At 48.6% G+C, this 22,910-nt stretch overlaps 2 long non-coding RNA genes across 2 annotated transcripts in view; both read left to right on the top strand.

Annotated features, from left to right (window-relative positions):
- LOC138259422 (uncharacterized) overlaps positions 1–22,910 on the top strand; it is a 380,592-nt gene that overhangs the window by 184,886 nt on the left and 172,796 nt on the right. The gene's annotated exons all lie outside the window — the stretch shown is intronic.
- The window catches only part of LOC138259425 (uncharacterized), a 39,178-nt gene that overhangs the window by 14,883 nt on the left and 1,385 nt on the right, over positions 1–22,910 (top strand). The window contains exons 4-6 of the long non-coding RNA XR_011198725.1: positions 868–896; positions 991–1,134; positions 1,356–1,428. This is a non-coding gene — a long non-coding RNA (uncharacterized lncRNA). The remainder of the gene's footprint in view (positions 1–867; positions 897–990; positions 1,135–1,355; positions 1,429–22,910) is intronic.

The raw sequence follows: 22,910 nt of genomic DNA, 5'->3' as shown, positions 1-22,910 counted from the left end.
TACTGAGGCAAAAAAATGAACCCAGATAGTGAGCGAGCAACTTATGTTTCGTCCCATAGTGGTCCTGCCCGACATGGCACCGAGGGGAGAGTCAGGAGCTTGGGGACTCTTATCTGGGAACATTAATGTGCCATTTTTAGGGTTGCGTCTGCGTTGCATGCGTATCGCAGCAAGACGCTTTAGTGTTTAGTGTTTAGAAAAGGGCTCGGAGCCCTGTCGACGTCACGTCAGTGTTTTTCATTGGTTCGTGGGTTGCCTAATAAAATCTGCTTGCTTTCATTAGTCGAAGGCATGCATACGTCATGCCTTTTCCGGTGCCAAGCCCTCGTCGAGTGCATCGACCAAGTACAGAAACCATGCGAGGCTCGCTGTTTTCTGTCTGGCTCGTGGACTACTTTTTCTCTAATTTACTAGCGCGATTTCGCTTGGTAGAAGTCGAGTGCTTTACAAAGTTAATTGCACTTTTTCGGGTTAGGTACATAAATGCACTTTTGCCGATAGGTGAAAAGTCGGATTAGGAGTTTACAACGCTATCAGCTCTAACATGAGCAAACGTGATACCCGTTGCATTGCAAATGCTTGTTTAAATCCAGTTTGGAGTGTCGTTGTACTTAATCACTGATCTTATTATTCTGGGCTCCTGGTTCGGCGCCACAATTTAGTTTTACCTGTCCATTCATTTGTTCCACACGCTATTAAGATTCTGTTCCACGATGAATTCTATAGACAGGCATATGGCTGACTGTATGGTGATGCCATCTTTAATCTGAGAACAGAAGAATGAAAGTGCTTGTGATGTCCAGAAAAATGCATTAGGTTCTTAGTTCTCGGTAATGCTCACACAACTTTTTTTTTTTCTTTTTCCAGGTTGAGACTGCTTAAGTGGAAACTTGTAGGTATGTGCTGATCTTTTGTGGTGGATTAATGAGGTTGATATTTCTGTGGCGCCACATGATGACTTAAGTCTTGTTCGTCTCAAACTTTTTGAAGAACACCTCACAGCATGGTGGAGTTCTGATGGTAGCACGGTGGCCAGGGGCCAAGGGCATATGTGGTGGTGATATTTGTGCGGCCTTTAACACCTGCTCTCCTCCTTTGAGGCCAATCTAGATTCATCAGAGACAACCATGGCAGGTAAGATTTTATTTTATTTTTTTCTTCTTTTGTTAATATAAAGTCATTTTAGGTTGGGAGCGGTAGTCGTAGAGGATGATATGGGTTAACCCATTAATAGCTGGACGACTAAGGTCTCATGGCATCTATGTCACCAAAGCCCTGATCTGACTGCCCTCAACTTTACAAACGCTAATTTTGTGAGAAGGTCTGATACTGATGCTATTTTTACCTCTGCATAGGTGGCTGTACTGATGGCAGAGCTGGACGTTTCAAGATATGAATTACTCACCAGCTCCAAGTGGCACAAGAAAGGTCTGTATCTTGCTAGCTGGGTTGAGTACAAGTAAAGCGTGTCAGGCCCTAATTGCGCCTGGTCAGGTAATTTGCAATGTGTGCAACTAGCACCACGCTTCTGCATTATTTTCCCTGTAAAATGAGCGTGCACGATTTTTGAGGACACTGTTCAATAGGGAGGTAGCATGCGTGTGTTTAACTAGATGGGATCCTGCCTAGTTAAGATTACCATCACTCCAGTAATCGGTTAGGTTAAAGTCCCACAATATAAAAGCCGGATCTGATGACTTACTTGACTAAAGTAGTATAGTATTTTGTTAAGCACCAAGATAATCCATCTGTGAATTTGCGCCTTACAAATGCACTTTTTATGCTAGAATGATGGAAGAAATCGCAGCTATCAATTAGGAGGGAAAGCATACATATGGGACTAGGAACATAATTGAGCTTTTTCAGAATCGCGTTTCTGTATGAGAAATTTATCAAGGCTATAATTGTAATGGTTTCTTACAATTCCACAATCGGGTTTAAAAACTACATGCAATTTGGGATAAAAAGTTGATATCCTAATTCAACCTGAATAGGTCTATTTCAAAGTCGAGGGCTGTTAACATAGCCTCTTACTGCTTCAACAGCCGTCGCCGGTTTCTTGCTGTTAATAGCACCGACGTCCGATCGTTTTGAGTTCCGATAATGTGTTTTCTGATGGATACAACTACCTGTGGATTCCTCACTCATTGAATTTCCCCCCTGCGGCAGCTTCTGACGGGAATTTTCTTCCTAGCTTCTGCACGTCGACGAAGACGTCACAATTGCCCACGCGACGCCGTCTGACGTCATACAGGCAACAAGAAGTCCTCGCCGACGTCAGTTCCCTTTTTTCCGTGCCTTCAAACAACGGTTATTCTTCGAGGGAGCTACTGTTTCTACTCTGCGTAGTTACAGTTACTGTTTCTTTCTTCGAGATGTCTCAACGAAAGTCGGGATTTAAGCCCTGCAGGGAGTGCAGAGGCAAGATGTCGGTGGCAGACCCACATGTAGACTACTTGTGGTGTCTCAGCTCCGACCACGACGTGGAGAAATGTGACTTCTGTCAACGTGTGAACCCAAAGGCGTTGAAGGAGCGCAAGGCAAAATCCAAAAAGAAGGAGAAGCGGCATCTGCGCAGATCATCATTGCCTAAGTCCCACCGGCGTCACCGTGACTCCCGGCGCCGTCGTGAATCTCGCCGCTGGTCGAGTAGGGAGCGATCAAGCTCTAGGTCGCCTTCGGTTCGGCGCCGAAAGACATGGGAGATGAGCCCCACCATCACTCCTCAGCCGCAGACGCCTCCCGCATCACCGACTTCGCCTACGACTCCACCATCTGTTTTCAAAGTTCCTCAACATCAGGAGTTCTCACCTGCTTCTCAGACGCCGGCGCCGTTGTCACCTCGAGCTCAGGCTCCACAGTATCCGGCTTTCCCAGGTCCAGGTGCTGACAGTTCCGCATTTCTAAATGCGATGTTTGCCATTTTCCAACAAATGGCTCCAGGTGGTGGACCGGCTGGTCCTTCAGGGCCTTTAATATGGGTGCTTCGGCTCCTTTACGTCCGGCACCTTTCATGCCCTTCCTTCCTTTGGGAGGTGCTGGTTCGGCGCCGGTTCCACAGCCTGCGACGCAGAGTAGATCTGGTGTACCGGCGCCGGAGAGTTCTTCTCCTGTTCATCCTTTGCCTCGGTCGGCGCCGAAAAAGACCACGGCGCCGATAGATCCTGTGTCAGATGGATCGGAGGATCGGCATCAGGCATCGACTTCGGCGACGCCCTGTCGACGCCGAGGATTGAAGCCAGACTTCATTCAAGGAGGCTAGCTATTTGTCTCCTTGGGGAGCAAGAGTATCGGAGGCAGACCCTGGAGGAGGGGGGGATTGAAGAACCTCTGGGAGATCTCCAGGGTTTGGATACGGCAAGTGGTTTAGACACCTCTCCAGAGTAGGACTTAACATCTCCTGGAGAATATACAGAGGAGGCTGCTTCTTTCCACTCTGTTATAAGAAAAGCAGCTGACTTTTTGGACCTTCCATTGCCGGTGTCTGAGTCAAAACCCAATATATTGACGGAGGTCTTACATCCTGCTTCAACAGTTGCAGAGCCTCTTCTGCCATTTAATGAGGCTCTTCTGGACCCAATTTTAGAGATCTGGAAAAAGCCGGTGTCATCTTCGGCTGTTAATAGAACAGTGGCACGCTGGTGTTGTGTGGCTCCTGTGGATCCAGGCTTTTTGTCGAGGCACCCGACTCCAGAAAGCCTGGTTGTACAGGCTTCATGTTCATCTCGCACTGCCCCAGGCTCTTTTCCGGGTGTGCCTTCGGACAGCGACTCTAAAAAGATGGACCAGTCTTCCAAGAAAGCGTTTTCATCTTGCAGTATACCAATGCCACATGCATTTTGGGCAGGCACATCTACGCCCTTATGGAAGAGATAAAGTCGTCCCATTCGGAGGTGTCTCAGGAGGTGTTGAGCCTTGTTTCTGATGCTCAGGCTGCGGCGACCCAAGTAATCCAGTCAGGGCTGGACACGACTGATTCTGTGGCCAGAGCTATGGGCACTGCTGTTGCTACAAGGAGACAGGCTTGGCTTCGTTCTTCTGGATTTTCATCTGATGTTCAGTCAGCCCTGGTGGATTTTCCCTTTTGATGGGGATAAACTTTTTGGATCCACGGCGGACTCATCCCTTGAAAGATTTAAGGAGAGTAGAGCCACAGCAAAATCGTTAGGCTTGCAAGCCTCCTTTTCTGCTTCTTCTAGGCTGTTCAGAAGATTTAGGGGGTTTGGTCGTGGCTCCTCCTCCTCCTTTCGGGGCAGATTTCAGCAGCAGGCCGCCACTGCCCTCCCCTATAGGTCATACAGGGGAGGGGTAGGGTCCGAACCAGAGGAGCCACCCAGCAGCACTCTGCCTCTTCCTCTTCCTCTGGAGGGGTGCAGCATGGGAAGCAGCCTTAGTCATCCACCAATTCCTTTACATACCACTCCTGTAGGGGGGAGGTTAATGAACTTTCTCCACTGTGGGAGGCAATAACATCGGACTCCTGGGTCACCAGTATTGTGTGGAAAGGCTATGCCCTTCCCTTTCGGCAGTTTCTACCCTCATCCCACCCCGCCCATCCTACTGTTCAGAAGACCATCTCCTGTTACTAGAACAGGAGGTTTTAGTCCTCCTTTCAAAGGGTGCAGTGGAGTTGGTTCCAGAGCAGGAGAGGGGTCAGGGTTGTTATTCAAGATACTTCCTGATCCCCAAGAACGATGGTCGGTTGAGACCAATCCTGGACCTGAGGATTTTGAATTGGTTCCTCAAACAGGAAAGGTGCAAGATGCTGACCCTAGCTCAGGTGCTTTTGGCGTTGAACGAAGGAGATTGGATGGTGTCTGTCGACTTGCAGGATGCTTACTTTCATATCCTGATACTCAAGTCGCACAGGAAGTATCTCCGGTTTGTGGTGGAATCGCAGCACTATCAGTTTGCGGTCCTTCCGTTTGGTCTTACTTCAGCACCTCGGGTCTTCACAAAGGTGATGGCGGTGGTTGCAGCAGAGCTCAGAAGGAAGGGGATAGCAGTATTTCCTTACCTAGATGATTGGTTGATCAAAGCCAAGTCTCCGGAGCTCGTGCTGCGTCACCTGCAGTCGACAACCCAGTTGTTGTTCGATCTGGGTTTTTCGGTGAACGTGCCCAAATCTCACCTAGAGCCCTCTCAGCGCCTCCTGTTCATAGGGGCAGTACTGGACACAACATTGAATTGTGCCTTTCCTCCGCCTCAGCGGTTTCAGGACATTCAGGCGTTGGTTCCAATGTTTCAAAGTGGAGCGGTCATTCCAGTCCTCAAGGTCCTTCGTCTGCTCGGTCTGTTCGCTTCTTGCATTCTGTTGGTCACTCATGCTCGCTGGCACATGAGAGCTCTTCAGCGGTGCCTCCGAAAGCAGTGGTCTCAGCACAAAGGAGATCTCGATGGATCGGTAAAGATCTCCAGAGACGCTGCAGTGGATCTAAGATGGTGGGTTGCGGACGGCAATCTTTCCCAAGGAAGGCCGTTCTCGCTGCCTCCCTCAGTGACCATAGTGATAACGGATTCTTCCACTCTAGGATGGGGAGCTCATCTGGGGGACCTGGAGGTCAAGGGTCATTGGTCTCCAGTGGAACAGATGTTTCACATAAATCTGTTGGAATTGCGGGCAATACGTGTGGCTCTCAAGGCCTTCCTCCCTTCCCTTCGCGGTCAGTCGGTTCAGGTCCTGACGGACAACACTACCGCAATGTGGTATATAAACAAGCAAGGAGGAGTAGGGTCGTACCTTCTCTGCAGAGAAGCTCTGCGGCTATGGTCCTGGGCAAGAGACAATCGGATTTGCTTGGTAGCGAACCATCTGGCCGGAGTCTTGAACGTGCGTGCGGACAGTCTCAGTCGGCACTTCTTGACCGATCACGAGTGGCGTCTTCAACCAGATCTAGTCCGGCAAATCTTCCAGATGTGGGGAATCCCGCGGGTAGATCTTTTTGCCACTCGGGAGAATACGCACTGCCCGTTGTTCTGCAGCCTCCAGTATCCGGTGCAAGGAACGTTGGGGGACGCGTTTCAGATGTCCTGGTGCGACCAGTTGCTTTACGCGATTCCCCCCATACCTCGGGTTCTGAGGAAAATTAGCCAAGACCGGGCTCAAGTCATCTTAACAGCTCCGGATTGGCCAAGGAGGGTATGGTATTCGGATCTTCTCCAACTCTCTGTGCCCCCGCTCCGTCTCCCTCACAGGGAAGACCTCCTCTCGCAATCGCAGGGGCAGGTTTTACACCCCCACCTCCAGAGCCTGCACCTTCATGCCTGGAGATGGAATGGGGCAACCTGAGTTCCTTTTCTCTCCCACCCGAGGTAGTGGATGTTATTTTATCGGCCAGGCGACATTCCACTAAATCTATCTACGCTAGCAGGTGGGCTAAATTTGTGAATTGGTGTGGAGAGAAGCAAATTGATCCCTTACGTGCCCACTTATTGGATATCTTGTCTTTTGCGTTGTCCCAGGCACAGAGGGGTTGTGCAGTTGCTACAGTTGCTACAGTTAAGGGCTATTTGTCGGCTCTGTCAGCCTTTCTGTGTCTGCCAGACCAGTCTTCTTTATTTAAATCTCCTTTAGTATTGAAGTTTTTAAAAGGCCTCACTAATAGAGATCCTCCCACTCCTTTCATTATGCCTCAGTGGGATTTGAACCTAGTCTTAACGTTTCTTATGGGCTCACCGTTTGAGCCGATGCATTCTTGCCCCATAAGGTTATTGGTTTTAAAGACTGTTTTCCTTGTTGCGATTACTTCTGCTAGAAGAGTGAGTGAGCTGCAGGCTCTTTCTGTTAAACCCTGTATACATCCTTCTATGGGGATTAGGTGGTGTTGAGGACCAAGGCTGCTTTCTTGCCGAAGGTTGTTTCACCCTTCCATATAGGTCAGTCTATTACTCTCTCCTCTTTTTATCCTCCACCTCATCTTTTGAAAGAGGAAGAAAGACTGCATCGTTTGGACCTGAGAAGAGCGCTGAGCTTCTTTGTAGACAGAACGAAGGAGTTTAGATTGGAGGATCAACTCTTCATCGGGTACGTGGGAAAGAGGAGAGGAAGGGCAGTCCACAAGAGAACACTCTCCAGGTGGGTCATTCTTTGCATTAAGCTGTGTTATTCTCTGGCAAAGAAAGAACCCCCTGATGGAATAAGAGCTCATTCCACCAGAGCTAAGTCGGCCTCTTCGGCCTTAGCTAGGGGTGTTCCTGTGGTTGACATCTGCAAGGCCGCAACTTGGTCATCCCTCCACACTTTTGCAAAACATTTTTGCTTGGATTCGGAGGTTAGGAGGGATGGCCATTTTGCACGGTCGGTGCTGCAGGATTTCTTGGTTTGACCATTCAGGCACCCTCCACCGAGTGCGTTACTGCTTTGGGACTCTATTCAATGAGTGAGGAATCCACAGGTAGTTGTATCCATCAGAAGAACGGGTTACTTTCCTTCGGTAACGCCTTTTCTGGTGGATACACTAGCTACCTGTGGATTCCTCACGGTCTCACCTGCCTCCCCGTTGCCTGTCTGTGTAGGAGGCTGGACTGGCTTGTAGTGAGTACCAAGGGGTACTTGCACCTTGCACCAGGCCCAGTTATCCCTTATTAGTGTATAGGGTGTCTAGCAGCATAGGCTGATAGATAATGGTAGCTTAGCAGAGCAGCTTAGGCTGAACTAGGAGACGAGTGAAGCTCCTACAGTACCACTAGTGTCATATGCACAATATCATAAGAAAACACAATACACAGATATACTAAAAATAAAGGTACTTTATTTTTATGACAATATGCCAAAAGTATCTCAGTGAGTACCCTCAGTATGAGGGTAGCAAATATACACAAGATGTATGTACACAATACCAAAATATGCAGTAATAGTATTAGAAAACAGTGCAAACAATGTATAGTTACAATAGGATGCAATGGAGACACATAGGGATAGGGGCAACACAAACCATATACTCCAAAAGTGGAATGCGAACCACGAATGGACCCCAAACCTATGTGACCTTGTAGAGGGTCGCTGGGACTATTAGAAAATAGTAAGGGTTAGAAAAATAGCCCACCCCAAGACCCTGAAAAGTGAGTGCAAAGTGCACTAAAGTTCCCCAAAGGACATAGAAGTCGTGATAGGGGAATTCTGCAGGAAAGACACAAACCAACAATGCAACAACAATGGATTTCCAGTCGTGGGTACCTGTGGAACAAGGGGACCAAGTCCAAAAGTCACAAGCAAGTCGGAGATGGGCAGATGCCCAGGAAATGCCAGCTGTGGGTGCAAAGAAGCTGCTACTGGACAGTAGAAGCTGAGGTTTCTGCAGGAACGACAAGGGCTAGAGACTTCCCCTTTGGAGGACGGATCCCTCACGCCGTGGAGAGTCGTGCAGAAGTCCCGCCGAAAGACCGCCAACAAGCCTTGCTAGCTGCAAATCGTGCGGTAAGGGTTTTTGGATGCTGCTGTGGCCCAGGAGGGACCAGGATGTCGCCAATTGCGTCAGGGGACAGAGGGGGCGTCGAGCAAGACAAGGAGCCCTCTCAGCAGCAGGCAGCACCCGCAGAAGTGCCAGAAACAGGCACTACGAGGATGCGTGAAACGGTGCTCACCCGAAGTCGCACAAAGGAGTCCCACGTCGTCGGAGAACAACTTAGGAGGTCGTGCAATGCAGGTTAGAGTGCCGTGGACCCAGGCTGGACTGTGCACAAAGGATTTCCGCCGGAAGTACACGGAGGCCAGAGTAGCTGCAAAAGTCGCGGTTCCCAGCAATGCAGTCTGGCGTGGGGAGGCAAGGACTTACCTCCACCAAACTTGGACTGAAGAGTCACTGGACTGTGGGAGTCACTTGGACAGAGTTGCTGGATTCAAGGGACCTCGCTCGTCGGGCTGAGAGGAGACCCAAGGTACCGGTGATGCAGTTCTTTGGTGCCTGCGGTTGCAGGGGGACGATTCCGTCGACCCACGGGAGATTTCTTCGGAGCTTCTAGTGCAGAGAGGAGGCAGACTACCCCCACAGCATGCACCACCAGGAAAGCAGTCGAGAAGGCGGCTGGATCAGCGTTACAGAGTTGCAGTAGTCGTCTTTGCTACTACGTTGCAGTTTTGCAGGCTTCCAGCACGGTCAGCAGTCGATTCCTTGGCAGAAGGTGAAGAGAGAGATGCAGAGACACTCGGATGAGCTCTTGCATTCGTTATCTAAGGAATCTCAAGAGACAGAGACCCTAAATAGCCAGAAAAGAGGGTTTGGCTACCTAGGAGAGAGGATAGGCTAGCAACACCTGAAGGAGCCTATCAGAAGGAGTCTCTGACGTCACCTGATGGCACTGGCCACTCAGAGCAGTCCAGTGTGCCAGCAGCACCTCTGTTTCCAAGATGGCAGAGGTCTGGAGCACACTGGAGGAGCTCTGGGCACCTCCCAGGGGAGGTACAGGTCAGGGGAGTGGTCACTCCCCTTTCCTTTGTCCAGTTTCGCTCCAGAGCAGGGCTAAGGGGTCCCTGAACCGGTGTAGACTGGCTTATGCAGAAATGGGCACCATGTGTGCCCATGAAAGCATTTCCAGAGGCTGGGGGAGGCTACTCTTCCCCTGCCTTCACACCATTTTCCAAAGGGAGAGGGTGTAATACCCTCTCTCAGAGGAAGTCCTTTGTTCTGCCATCCTGGGCCAGGCCTGGCTGGACCCCAGGAGGGCAGAAGCCTGTCTGAGGGGTTGGCAGCAGCAGCAGCTGCAGTGAAACCCCGGGAAAGGCAGTTTGGCAGTACCAGGGTCTGTGCTACAGACCACTGGGATCATGGGATTGTGCCAACTATGCCAGGATGGCATAGAGGGGGCAATTCCATGATCATAGACATGTTACATGGCCATATTCGGAGTTACCATTGTGAAGCTACATATAGGTAGTGACCTATATGTAGTGCACGCGTGTAATGGTGTCCCCGCACTCACAAAGTCCGGGGAATTGGCCCTGAACAATGTGGGGGCACCTTGGCTAGTGCCAGGGTGCCCTCACACTAAGTAACTTTGCACCTAACCTTTACCAGGTAAAGGTTAGACATATAGGTGACTTATAAGTTACTTAAGTGCAGTGTAAAATGGCTGTGAAATAACGTGGACGTTATTTCACTCAGGCTGCAGTGGCAGTCCTGTGTAAGAATTGTCAGAGCTCCCTATGGGTGGCAAAAGACATGCTGCAGCCCATAGGGATCTCCTGGAACCCCAATACCCTGGGTACCTCAGTAGCATATACTAGGGAATTATAAGGGTGTTCCAGTAAGCCAACGTAAATTGGTAAAATTGGTCACTAGCCTGTTAGTGACAATTTGAAAGAAATGAGAGAGCATAACCACTGAGGTTCTGATTAGCAGAGCCTCAGTGAGACAGTTAGTCACTACACAGGTAACACATTCAGGCACACTTATGAGCACTGGGGCACTGGCTGGCAGGGTCCCAGTGACACATACAACTAAAACAACATACAGGGAGTGCAGAATTATTAGGCAAATGAGTATTTGGACCACATCATCCTCTTTATGCATGTTGTCTTACTCCAAGCTGTATAGGCTCGAAAGCCTACTACCAATTAAGCATATTAGGTGATGTGCATCTCTGTAATGAGAAGGGGTGTGGTCTAATGACATCAACACCCTATATCAGGTGTGCATAATTATTAGGCAACTTCCTTTCCTTTGGCAAAATGGGTCAAAAGAAGGACTTGACAGGCTCAGAAAAGTCAAAAATAGTGAGATATCTTGCAGAGGGATGCAGCACTCTTAAAATTGCAAAGCTTCTGAAGCGTGATCATCGAACAATCAAGCGTTTCATTCAAAATAGTCAACAGGGTCGCAAGAAGCGTGTGGAAAAACCAAGGCGCAAAATAACTGCCCATGAACTGAGAAAAGTCAAGCGTGCAGCTGCCACGATGCCACTTGCCACCAGTTCTGCCATATTTCAGAGCTGCAACATCACTGGAGTGCCCAAAAGCACAAGGTGTGCAATACTCAGAGACATGGCCAAGGTAAGAAAGGCTGAAAGACGACCACCACTGAACAAGACACACAAGCTGAAACGTCAAGACTGGGCCAAGAAATATCTCAAGACTGATTTTTCTAAGGTTTTATGGACTGATGAAATGAGAGTGAGTCTTGATGGGCCAGATGGATGGGCCCGTGGCTGGAATGGTAAAGGGCAGAGAGCTCCAGTCTGACTCAGACGCCAGCAAGGTGGAAGTGGAGTACTGGTTTGGGCTGGTATCATCAAAGATGAGCTTGTGGGGCCTTTTTGGGTTGAGGATGGAGTCAAGCTCAACTCCCAGTCCTACTGCCAGTTCCTGGAAGACACCTTCTTCAAGCAGTGGTACAGGAAGAAGTCTGCATCCTTCAAGAAAAACATGATTTTCATGCAGGACAATGCTCCATCACACGCGTCCAAGTACTCCACAGCGTGGCTGGCAAGAAAGGGTATAAAAGAAGGAAATCTAATGACATGGCCTCCTTGTTCACCTGATCTGAACCCCATTGAGAACCTGTGGTCCATCATCAAATGTGAGATTTACAAGGAGGGAAAACAGTACACCTCTCTGAACAGTGTCTGGGAGGCTGTGGTTGCTGCTGCACACAATGTTGATGGTGAACAGATCAAAACACTGACAGAATCCATGGATGGCAGGCTTTTGAGTGTCCTTGCAAAGAAAGGTGGCTATATTGGTCACTGATTTGTTTTTGTTTTGTTTTTGAATGTCAGAAATGTATATTTGTGAATGTTGAGATGTTATATTGGTTTCACTGGTAATAATAAATAATTGAAATGGGTATATATTTGTTTTTTGTTAAGTTGCCTAATAATTATGCACAGTAAGAGTCACCTGCACACACAGATATCCCCCTAACATAGCTAAAAATAAAAACAAACTAAAAACTACTTCCAAAAATATTCAGCTTTGATATTAATGAGTTTTTTGGGTTCATTTAGAACATGGTTGTTGTTCAATAATAAAATTAATCCTCAAAAATACAACTTGCCTAATAATTCTGCACTCCCTGTATATACAGTGAAAAATGGGGGTAACATGCCAGGCAAGATGGTACTTTCCTACACAACCCCCCCCCAAACGAAGGACAATAAGACTAGCCATGACCTGATGAGTCTTCATTGTCTAAGTGGAAATATCTGGAGAGTCCATCTGCATTGGAGTGGCTACTCCCAGGTCTATGTTCCACTGTATAGTCCATTCCCTGTAGGGATATGGACCACCTCAACAATTTAGGATTTTCACCTTTCAATTGTTTTAGCCAAAGTAGAGGTTTGTGGTCTGTCTGAACAATGAAGTGAGTGCCAAACAGGTATGGCCTCAACTTCTTCAGTGCCCAGACCACAGCAAAGGCCTCCCTCTCAATGGCAGACCAACGCTTTTCTCTAGGGGTCAACCTTCTACTAATAAAAGCAACAGGTTGATCCTGGCCCTCAGAATTAAGTTGTGATAGGACTGCCCCTACTCCTAATTCAGATGTATCAGTTTGGACATAGAATTTTTTAGAGTAACAAGGGCTTTTCAGGACAGGTGCAGAGCACATGGCCTGCTTCAGCTCCTCAAAAGCTTTCTGACAGTTTGCTGTCCATAATACCTTTTTAGGCATTTTCTTGGATGTGAGGTCATTAAGAGGGGCTGCAATGGAGCCATAGTTCTTAGTGAACCTCCTGTAATACCCAGTGAGGCCTAGGAAGGCTCTCACCTGAGTCTGAGTAGTAGGGGGAACCCAATCTATAATAGTTTGGATTTTCCCCTGAAGTGGTGCAATCTGTTCCCCACCAACAAGGTATCCCAGATAAACCACCTTCCCCTGCCCTATCTGGCACTTTGAAGCCTTGATAGTGAGGCCTGCCTTTTGCAGGGCCTCTAAAACTTTCCATAGGTGGACCAGGTGATCATCCCAACTGGAGCTAAATACAGCTATATCATCCAGAAATGCTGCACTAAAAGCTTCCAGCCCTTGCAGGACTGTGTTCACCAACCTCTGAAAAGTGGCAGGTGCATTTTTCAATCCAAAAGGCATTACTGTGAATTGGTAATGGCCTCCAATGGTTGAAAATGCAGTTTTAGGTTTAGCATCTTCTGATAATTTGATCTGCCAATACCTTGCAGTCAAATCAAAAGTGCTTAGATACTTGGCAGATGCCAGTGTATCTATGAGCTCATCTGCCCTGGGTATAGGGTGAGCATCAGTTTTGGTTACCTGGTTGAGACTTCTGTAATCAACACAAAACTGCATTTCTTTCTTTCCATCCTTGGAATGAGGTTTTGGTACAAGTACCACAGGAGAAGCCCATGGACTTTCAGAGTGCTCAACCACTCCCAGTTCTAACATTTTCTGCACCTCTTGCTTTATGCAGTCTCTGACATGGTCAGGCTGCCTATAGATTTTACTTTTGACAGGCAAGCTGTCTCCAGTATCTATAGTGTGCTCACAACAAGAAGTGGTACCTGGCACAGTAGAGAAGAGTTCAGAAAACTGACCCAGGAGATTTATGCAATGGTCTTTCTGCTCAGCAGTAAGACAATCAGCCAAAACTACACCTTCCACTAGAGCATCTTGTTCTGTGGAAGAGAAGAGATCAGGTAGAGGATCACTGTCTTCTTCCTGTCCCTCATCAGTTGCCATGAGCAGGGTGAGATCAGCCCTGTCATAGTAGGGTTTCAGGCGATTGACATGGAGCACCCTAAGGGGACTCCTGGCAGTGCCTAAGTCAACTAAGTAGGTGACTTCACCCTTTTTCTCAACAATTGTGTGGGGTCCACTCCATTTATCTTGGAGTGCTCTTGGGGCCACAGGCTCCAAGACCCACACTTTCTGCCCTGGTTGGTACTGAACCAAAACAGCCTTCTGGTCATGCCATTGCTTCTGGAGCTCTTGGCTGGCCTGAAGGTTTTTACTGGCCTTTTTCATATACTCAGCCATCCTTGATCTGAGGCCAAGTACATAATCCACAATATCTTGCTTTGGAGCTTTTAAAGGTTGTTCCCAACCCTCCTTGACAAGTGTTAGTGGACCCCTAACAGGGTGTCCAAAGAGGAGTTCAAAGGGGCTGAAGCCCACTCCTTTCTGGGGTACTTCCCTGTAGGCAAAAAGGAGGCATGGTAACAGGATATCCCATCTCCTGCGGAGTTTTTCAGGGAGACCCATAATCATGCTGTAGGAAGTTGGCTCTGTATGTGCTATTTCAAAGTAAGGAATAGCATGCACAGAGTCCAAGGGTTCCCCTTAGAGGTAAAATAGTGGTAAAAATAGATAATACTAATGCTCTATTTTGTGGTAGTGTGGTCGAGCAGTAGGCTTATCCAAGGAGTAGTGTTAAGCATTTGTTGTACATACACATAGACAATAAATGAGGTACACACACTCAGAGACAAATCCAGCCAATAGGTTTTGTATAGAAAAATATATTTTCTTAGTTTATTTTAAGAACCACAGGTTCAAATTTAACATGTAATATCTTGTTTGAAAGGTATTGCAGGTAAGTACATTAGGAACTTTGAATCATTTCAATTGCATGTATACTTTTCAAGTTATTCACAAATAGCTATTTCAAAAGTGGACACAGTGCAATTTTCACAGTTCCTGGGGGAGGTAAGTTTATGTTAGTTTTATCAGGTAAGTAAGACACTTACAGGGTTCAGTTCTTGGTCCAAGGTAGCCCACCTTTGGGGGTTCAGAGCAACCCCAAAGTTACCACACCAGCAGCTCAGGGCCGGTCAGGTGCAGAGTTCAAAGTGGTGCCCAAAACGCATAGGCTTCAATGGAGAGAAAGGGGGTGCCCCGGTTCCAGTCTGCCAGCAGGTAAGTACCCGCGTCTTCGGAGGGCAGACCAGGGGGGTTTTGTAGGGCACCGGGGGGGACACAAGCCCACACAGAAATTTCACCCTCAGCGGCGCGGGGGCGGCCGGGTGCAGTGTTAGAACAAGCGTCGGGTTCGCAATGGAAGTCAATGAGAGATCAAGGGATCTCTTCAGCGCTGCAGGCAGGCAAGGGGGGGCTTCCTCGGGGAAACCTCCACTTGGGCAAGGGAGAGGGACTCCTGGGGGTCACTTCTGCAGTGAAAGTCCGGTCCTTCAGGTCCTGGGGGCTGCGGGTGCAGGGTCTTTTCCAGGCGTCGGGACTTAGGTTTCAGAGAGTCGCTGTCAGGGGAAGCCTCGGGATTCCCTCTGCAGGCGGCGCTGTGGGGGCTCAGGGGGGACAGGTTTTGGTACTCACAGTCGTAGAGTAGTCCGGGGGTCCTCCCTGAGGTGTTGGTTCTCCACCAGCCGAGTCGGGGTCGCCGGGTGCAGTGTTGCAAGTCTCACGCTTCTTGCGGGGAGATTGCAGGGTTCTTTAAAGCTGCTTCTTTGGATAAAGTTGCAGTCTTTTTGGAGCAGGTCCGCTGTCCTCGGGAGTTTCTTGTCGTCGTCGAAGCAGGGCAGTCCTCAGAGGATGCAGAGGTCGCTGGTCGCTTTGGAAGGCGTCGCTGGAGCAGAGTTCTTTGGAAGGCAGGAGACAGGCCGGTGAGTTTCTGGAGCCAAGGCAGTTGTTGTCTTCTGGTCTTCCTCTGCAGGGGTTTTCAGCTAGGCAGTCCTTCTTGTTGTTGTTGCAGGAATCTAATTTTCTAGGGTTCAGGGTAGCCCTTAAATACTAAATTTAAGGGCGTGTTTAGGTCTGGGGGTTAGTAGCCAATGGCTACTAGCCCTGAGGGTGGGTACACCCTCTTTGTGCCTCCTCCCAAGGGGAGGGGGTCATAATCCTAACCCTATTGGGGGAATCCTCCATCTGCAAGATGGAGGATTTCTAAAAGTTAGAGTCTCCTCAGCTCAGGACACCTTAGGGGCTGTCCTGACTGGCCAGTGACTCCTCTTTGTTGTTCTCATTATTTCCTCCGGCCTTGCCGCCAAAAGTGGGGGCCGGGGCCGGAGGGGGCGGGCAACTCCACTAGCTGGAGTGTCCTGCGGTGCTGTGACAAAGGGGTGAGCCTTTGAGGCTCACCGCCAGGTGTTACAGCTCCTGCCTGGGGGAGGTGTTAGCATCTCCACCCAGTGCAGGCTTTGTTACTGGCCTCAGAGTGACAAAGGCACTCTCCCCATGGGGCCAGCAACATGTCTCTAGTGTGGCAGGCTGCTGGAACTAGTCAGCCTACACAGACAGTCGGTTAAGTTTCAGGGGGCACCTCTAAGGTGCCCTCTGGGGTGTATTTTGCAATAAAATGTACACTGGCATCAGTGTGCATTTATTGTGCTGAGAAGTTTGATACCAAACTTCCCAGTTTTCAGTGTAGCCATTATGGTGCTGTGGAGTTCGTGCAAAACAGACTCCCAGACCATATACTCTTATGGCTACCCTGCACTTACAATGTCTAAGGTTTTGTTTAGACACTGTAGGGGTACCATGCTCATGCACTGGTACCCTCACCTATGGTATAGTGCACCCTGCCTTAGGGCTGTAAGGCCTGCTAGAGGGGTGACTGACCTATACTTGCATAGGCAGTGAGAGGCTGGCATGGCACCCTGAGGGGAGTGCCATGTCGACTTACTCGTTTTGTTCTCACTAGCACACACAAGCTGGCAAGCAGTGTGTCTGTGCTGAGTGAGAGGTCTCCAGGGTGGCATAAGACATGCTGCAGCCCTTAGAGACCTTCCTTGGCATCAGGGCCCTTGGTACTAGAAGTACCAGTTACAAGGGACTTATCTGGATGCCAGGGTCTGCCAATTGTGGATACAAAAGTACAGGTTAGGGAAAGAACACTGGTGCTGGGGCCTGGTTAGCAGGCCTCAGCACACTTTCAATTGTAAACATAGCATCAGCAAAGGCAAAAAGTCAGGGGGCAACCATGCCAAGGAGGCATTTCCTTACACATGCCTTTGAGAGTTTTGTTAAATCTCTCCACCAGTCCATTTGTTTGTGGATGATAGGGTGTAGTGAACTTGTAAGTCACACCACACTCTTTCCACATGGCCTTTAAGTATGCAGACATGAAATTGCTTCCCCTGTCTGATACTACTTCCTTTGGGAAGCCCACCCTAGAAAATATTCCCAGGAGGGCCTTTGCCACTGCAGGTGCTGTAGTGGTCCTTAAAGTAATTGCTTCAGAACATCTTGTGGCATGGTCCACTACCACTAAGATAAACCTATTGCCTGAAGCAGTAGGAGGGTCAAGGGGGCCAACTATGTCAACCCCTACCCTTTCAAAGGGAACCCCAACCACAGGCAGTGGAATAAGGGGTGCCTTTGGAGTGCCACCTGTCTTGCCACTGGCTTGACAGGTTTCACAGGAGTTACACAATTCTTTTGTGTCCTCAGACATTCTAGGCCAATGAAACAAGGCAACAAGCCTGTCCCAAGTTTTCATTTGTCCCAGATGTCCAGCTAGGGGAATGTCGTGGGCTAGAGTTAGGAGGAACTTTCTGTACTCCTGAGGAATCACTAACCTCCTGGCAGTTCCAGGTTAAGGATCCCTTGCTTCAGTGTACAAGAGGTTGTCCTCCCAGTAAACTCTGTGCGAGTCACTAACATCCCCATTAGCCTGTTTGACAGCTTGCTGTCTTAGACCCTCTGGTGTGGGACAGGTTTGCTGTGCCACACTCAGTTCCTCCCTGGCAGGCCCCCCTTCACCCAAAAGCTCAGCAGTGTCTGCTTCCAGCTCCTCTGGTGTAGGTTCTGCACAGGGTGGAAATTCTTCATCCTCAGAAGTAGAATCCACTGTAGAGGGAGGGATAGTAGGAAGTGCTTTACTTCTACTAGCCCTAGCTTTAGGGAGCACTTGGTCCATTGTTCCAGGAGCCACGTTTCCCTGTCCTTTTTGCTTTTTGGCCTGAGCCCTGGTTAAAGCAAAAATATGCCCTGGGATGCCCAGCATTGCTGCATGGGCCTCCAACTCCACATCTGACCAAGCTGATGTCTCCAAATCATTTCCTAGTAGACAGTCTACAGGTAAATCTGTGGCTACCACAACTTTCTTTGGACCAGTAGCCCCCCCCAGTTGAGATTTACAACAGCCATGGGGTGGCTAAGTGTGTTGTTGTGAGCATCGGTTACTTGGTACTGGTGACCAAGTAGGTGTTGTTCAGGGTGGACCAGTTTCTCTATGACCATAGTCACACTGGCACCAGTGTCCCTGTAGGCCTGAACCTCAACACCATTTATTAGGGGTAGTTGCTTGTACTTATCCATATTAAGGGGACAAGCAACTAAGGTGGCTAAATCAATAGCCCCCTCAGAGACTAACACAGCCTCTGTGGTCTCCCTAACAAGACCAACCCCAACTAAGTTACCAAAAGTGAGCCCAGCTACTCCCTTGGATTGGCTATTAGTAGGTTTGCTCCCACCACCACTGCTATTAGTAGGGACACTAGGTGTAGCAGTAGGGGTTGTAGTGGTAGGAGGCTTGGTGCTTTTCTTTGGACAACTGGGATCTGTTGTCCAATGGCCTTTTATTTTACATAAATAGCACCATGGTTTATTTTCTTTGTTTTGATTAGAAGAGGATTTGGGCCCACCACCCCCACCAGAGTGTTTTTGTGGGCCTGATGAAGACTCATTTTTAGATTTGTCCCCACCCTTGTCAGAAGACTTGCCATCCTTCTTCTTGTTGCCATCTTTGTCACCCCCTGTATGAACTTTTCTGTTCACCCTTGTTCTGACCCATTTGTCTGCCTTCTTTCCCAATTCTTGGGGAGAGGTCAGATCAGAGTCCACCAAGTACTGGTGCAACAAATCAGACACAATTATTAAGAATATGCTCTCTCAGGATCAAGTTATACAGGCTGTCATAATCAGTAACTTTACTGCCATGTAACCACCCCTCCAAGGCCTTCACTGAATGGTCAATGAAATCAACCCAGTCTTGTGAAGACTCCTTTTTGGTCTCTCTGAACTTTATCCTGTATTGTTCAGTGGTTAAGCCATAACCATCCAGGAGTGCATTCTTAAGAACTTTGTAATCATTGGCTTCACTTTCTTTCACAGTAAGGAGCCTATCCCTACCTTTTCCACTAAATGATAGCCATAGGATAGCAGCCCACTACCTTTGAGGGACATCCTGTACAGCACAGGCCCTCTCAAGTGCAGCAAACCACTTGTTAATGTCATCCCCCTCCTTATAAGGGGGAACTATCTTGTGCAGATTCCTGGAATCATGCTCTTTTGCAGGATGACTATGGGGAATACTGCTGCTGCCACCATGGGTTTCTAAACCCAACTTCTGTCTCTCCTTCTCTACTTCTAAGGTCTGTCTATCCAAATCTAGCTGTTGCTTCTTGAGCTTCAGTCTGGTTTGTTCCACTCTCAATCTATTGAGCTCCCTTTCTAACAATCTGTCATCAGGGTGGGTGGGAGGGACATGCCTTGAAACAGAAGTATGATGAGAATGGACAGAAGGAGACCTGTCCCTTACAGAAGGCACCCTAACAGCTTGGTTAACAGAAACATCACTTCTACTGTGGTGAGAATGAATGCTCTTGCTATGATGTGAGACAACACTATCTGTATGGTGTGACTCTACATCAGTACCAACTATGCTAGACTGTCTAGTAATGGGCAGGCTCTGAAGTTTCTTTCCTGAATCTTTTCCTAGGGGGGTCCCTGGATCAGATTGGGAACCATTAGCTGCTTTTTCAACAGATGGGGCCCTTCTGGCCTTATCTTGTTCTCTAAGCATGTTAAGCAATAATTCCAAGGAAGGATTCTTCCCTACACTCAAACCTCTTTCTACACAGATACTCCTTGCTCCTTTCCAGCTAAGGTGGTTATATGCAAGTTTGGACAGGTCAACATTTTGGCCTGTGCCAGACATTTTAGAAAGAGTTTAAGTGACAGAAAAAGTGAGAAAAAGTTTTTAGAGCTTTTAGAAAGACAGATTTTTTTTTTTAAAATCTTTTAAGAACTTTTAGAAAGTTTAGAAGTACTTTTCAGCACTTTAGAAAAGAGTGAAAAGAGGAAATGCAAAACTTTTTGGTTATGTGTACATACACTGAACTTATTTTGTATATATTTTTTTCTTATGAAAAGTACAATGACAAGAGTGGTAAGTAGTCTCAAAGCACTTATCCCACCACTGCACAACCAATGTAGGAGGCTGGACTGGCTTGTAGTGAGTACCAAGGGGTACTTGCACCTTGCACCAGGCCCAGTTATCCCTTATTAGTGTATAGGGTGTCTAGCAGCATAGGCTGATAGATAATGGTAGCTTAGCAGAGCAGCTTAGGCTGAACTAGGAGACGAGTGAAGCTCCTACAGTACCACTAGTGTCATATGCACAATATCATAAGAAAACACAATACACAGATATACTAAAAATAAAGGTACTTTATTTTTATGACAATATGCCAAAAGTATCTCAGTGAGTACCCTCAGTATGAGGGTAGCAAATATACACAAGATATATGTACACAATACCAAAATATGCAGTAATAGTATTAGAAAACAGTGCAAACAATGTATAGTTACAATAGGATGCAATGGAGACATATAGGGATAGGGGCAACACAAACCATATACTCCAAAAGTGGAATGCGAACCACGAATGGACCCCAAACCTATGTGACCTTGTAGAGGGTCGCTGGGACTATTAGAAAATAGTAAGGGTTAGAAAAATAGCCCACCCCAAGACCCTGAAAAGTGAGTGCAAAGTGCACTAAAGTTCCCCAAAGGACATAGAAGTTGTGATAGGGGAATTCTGCAGGAAAGACACAAACCAACAATGCAACAACAATGGATTTCCAGTCGTGGGTACCTGTGGAACAAGGGGACCAAGTCCAAAAGTCACAAGCAAGTCGGAGATGGGCAGATGCCCAGGAAATGCCAGCTGTGGGTGCAAAGAAGCTGCTACTGGACAGTAGAAGCTGAGGTTTCTGCAGGAACGACAAGGGCTAGAGACTTCCCCTTTGGCTGACGGATCCCTCACGCCGTGGAGAGTCGTGCAGAAGTGTTTTCCCGCCAAAAGACCGCCAACAAGCCTTGCTAGCTGCAAATCGTGCGGTAAGGGTTTTTGGATGCTGCTGTGGCCCAGGAGGGACCAGGATGTCGCCAATTGCGTCAGGGGACAGAGGGGGCGTCGAGCAAGACAAGGAGCCCTCTCAGCAGCAGGCAGCACCCGCAGAAGTGCCAGAAACAGGCACTACGAGGATGCGTGAAACGGTGCTCACCCAAAGTCGCACAAAGGAGTCCCACGTCGTCGGAGAACAACTTAGGAGGTCGTGCAATGCAGGTTAGAGTGCCGTGGACCCAGGCTGGACTGTGCACAAAGGATTTCCGCCGGAAGTGCACGGAGGCCGGAGTAGCTGCAAAAGTCGCGGTTCCCAGCAATGCAGTCTGGCGTGGGGAGGCAAGGACTTACCTCCACCAAACTTGGACTGAAGAGTCACTAGACTGTGGGAGTCACTTGGACAGAGTTGCTGGATTCAAGGGACCTTGCTCGTCGGGCTGAGAGGAGACCCAAGGTACCGGTGATGCAGTTCTTTGGTGCCTGCGGTTGCAGGGGGACGATTCCGTCGACCCACGGGAGATTTCTTCGGAGCTTCTAGTGCAGAGAGGAGGCAGACTACCCCCACAGCATGCACCACCAGGAAAGCAGTCGAGAAGGCGGCTGGATCAGCGTTACAGAGTTGCAGTAGTCGTCTTTGCTACTACGTTGCAGTTTTGCAGGCTTCCAGCACGGTCATCAGTCGATTCCTTGGCAGAAGGTGAAGAGAGAGATGCAGAGGGACGGGGATGAGCTCTTGCATTCGTTATCTAAGGAATCCCAAGAGACAGAGACCCTAAATAGCCAGAAAAGAGGGTTTGGCTACCTAGGAGAGAGGATAGGCTAGCAACACCTGAAGGAGCCTATCAGGAGTCTCTGACGTCACCTGATGGCACTGGCCACTCAGAGCAGTCCAGTGTGCCAGCAGCACCTCTGTTTCCAAGATGGCAGAGGTCTGGAGCACACTGGAGGAGCTCTGGGCACCTCCCAGGGGAGGTACAGGTCAGGGGAGTGGTCACTCCCCTTTCCTTTGTCCAGTTTCGCGCCAGAGCAGGGCTAAGGGGTCCCTGAACCGGTGTAGACTGGCTTATGCAGAAATGGGCACCATGTGTGCCCATGAAAGCATTTACAGGGGCTGGGGGAGGCTACTCCTCCCCTGCCTTCACACCATTTTCCAAAGGGAGAGGGTGTAACATCCTCTCTCAGAGGAAGTCCTTTGTTCTGCCATCCTGGGCCAGGCCTGGCTGGACCCCAGGAGGGCAGAAGCCTGTCTGAGGGGTTGGCAGCAGTAGCAGCTGCAGTGAAACCCCGGGAAAGGCAGTTTGGCAGTACCAGGGTCTGTGCTACAGACCACTGGGATCATGGGATTGTGCCAACTATGCCAGGATGGCATAGAGGGGGCAATTCCATGATCATAGACATGTTACATGGCCATATTCTGAGTTACCATTGTGAAGCTACATATAGGTAGTGACCTATATGTAGTGCACACGTGTAATGGTGTCCCCGCACTCTCAAAGTCCGGGGAATTGTCCCTGAACAATGTGGGGGCACCTTGGCTAGTGCCAGGGTGCCCTCACACTAAGTAACTTTGCACCTAACCTTTACCAGGTAAAGGTTAGACATATAGGTGACTTATAAGTTACTTAAGTGCAGTGTAAAATGGCTGTGAAATAACGTGGACGTTATTTCACTCAGGCTGCAGTGGCAGTCCTGTGTAAGAATTGTCAGAGCTCCCTATGGGTGGCAAAAGAAATGCTGCAGCCCATAGGGATCTCCTGGAACCCCAATACCCTGGGTACCTCAGTACCATATACTAGGGAATTATAAGGGTGTTCCAGTAAGCCAATGTAAATTGGTAAAATTGGTTACTAGCCTGTTAGTGACAATTTGAAAGAAATGAGAGAGCATAACCACTGAGGTTCTGATTAGCAGAGCCTCAGTGAGACAGTTAGTCACTA

This window comes from Pleurodeles waltl, chromosome 9 (assembly GCF_031143425.1).
Source record: "Pleurodeles waltl isolate 20211129_DDA chromosome 9, aPleWal1.hap1.20221129, whole genome shotgun sequence".
Classification (NCBI taxonomy): Eukaryota; Metazoa; Chordata; class Amphibia; order Caudata; family Salamandridae; genus Pleurodeles; species Pleurodeles waltl.
Note: the sequence above shows the minus strand (reverse complement) of the source record. Positions and strands in the feature narration are given on the sequence as shown.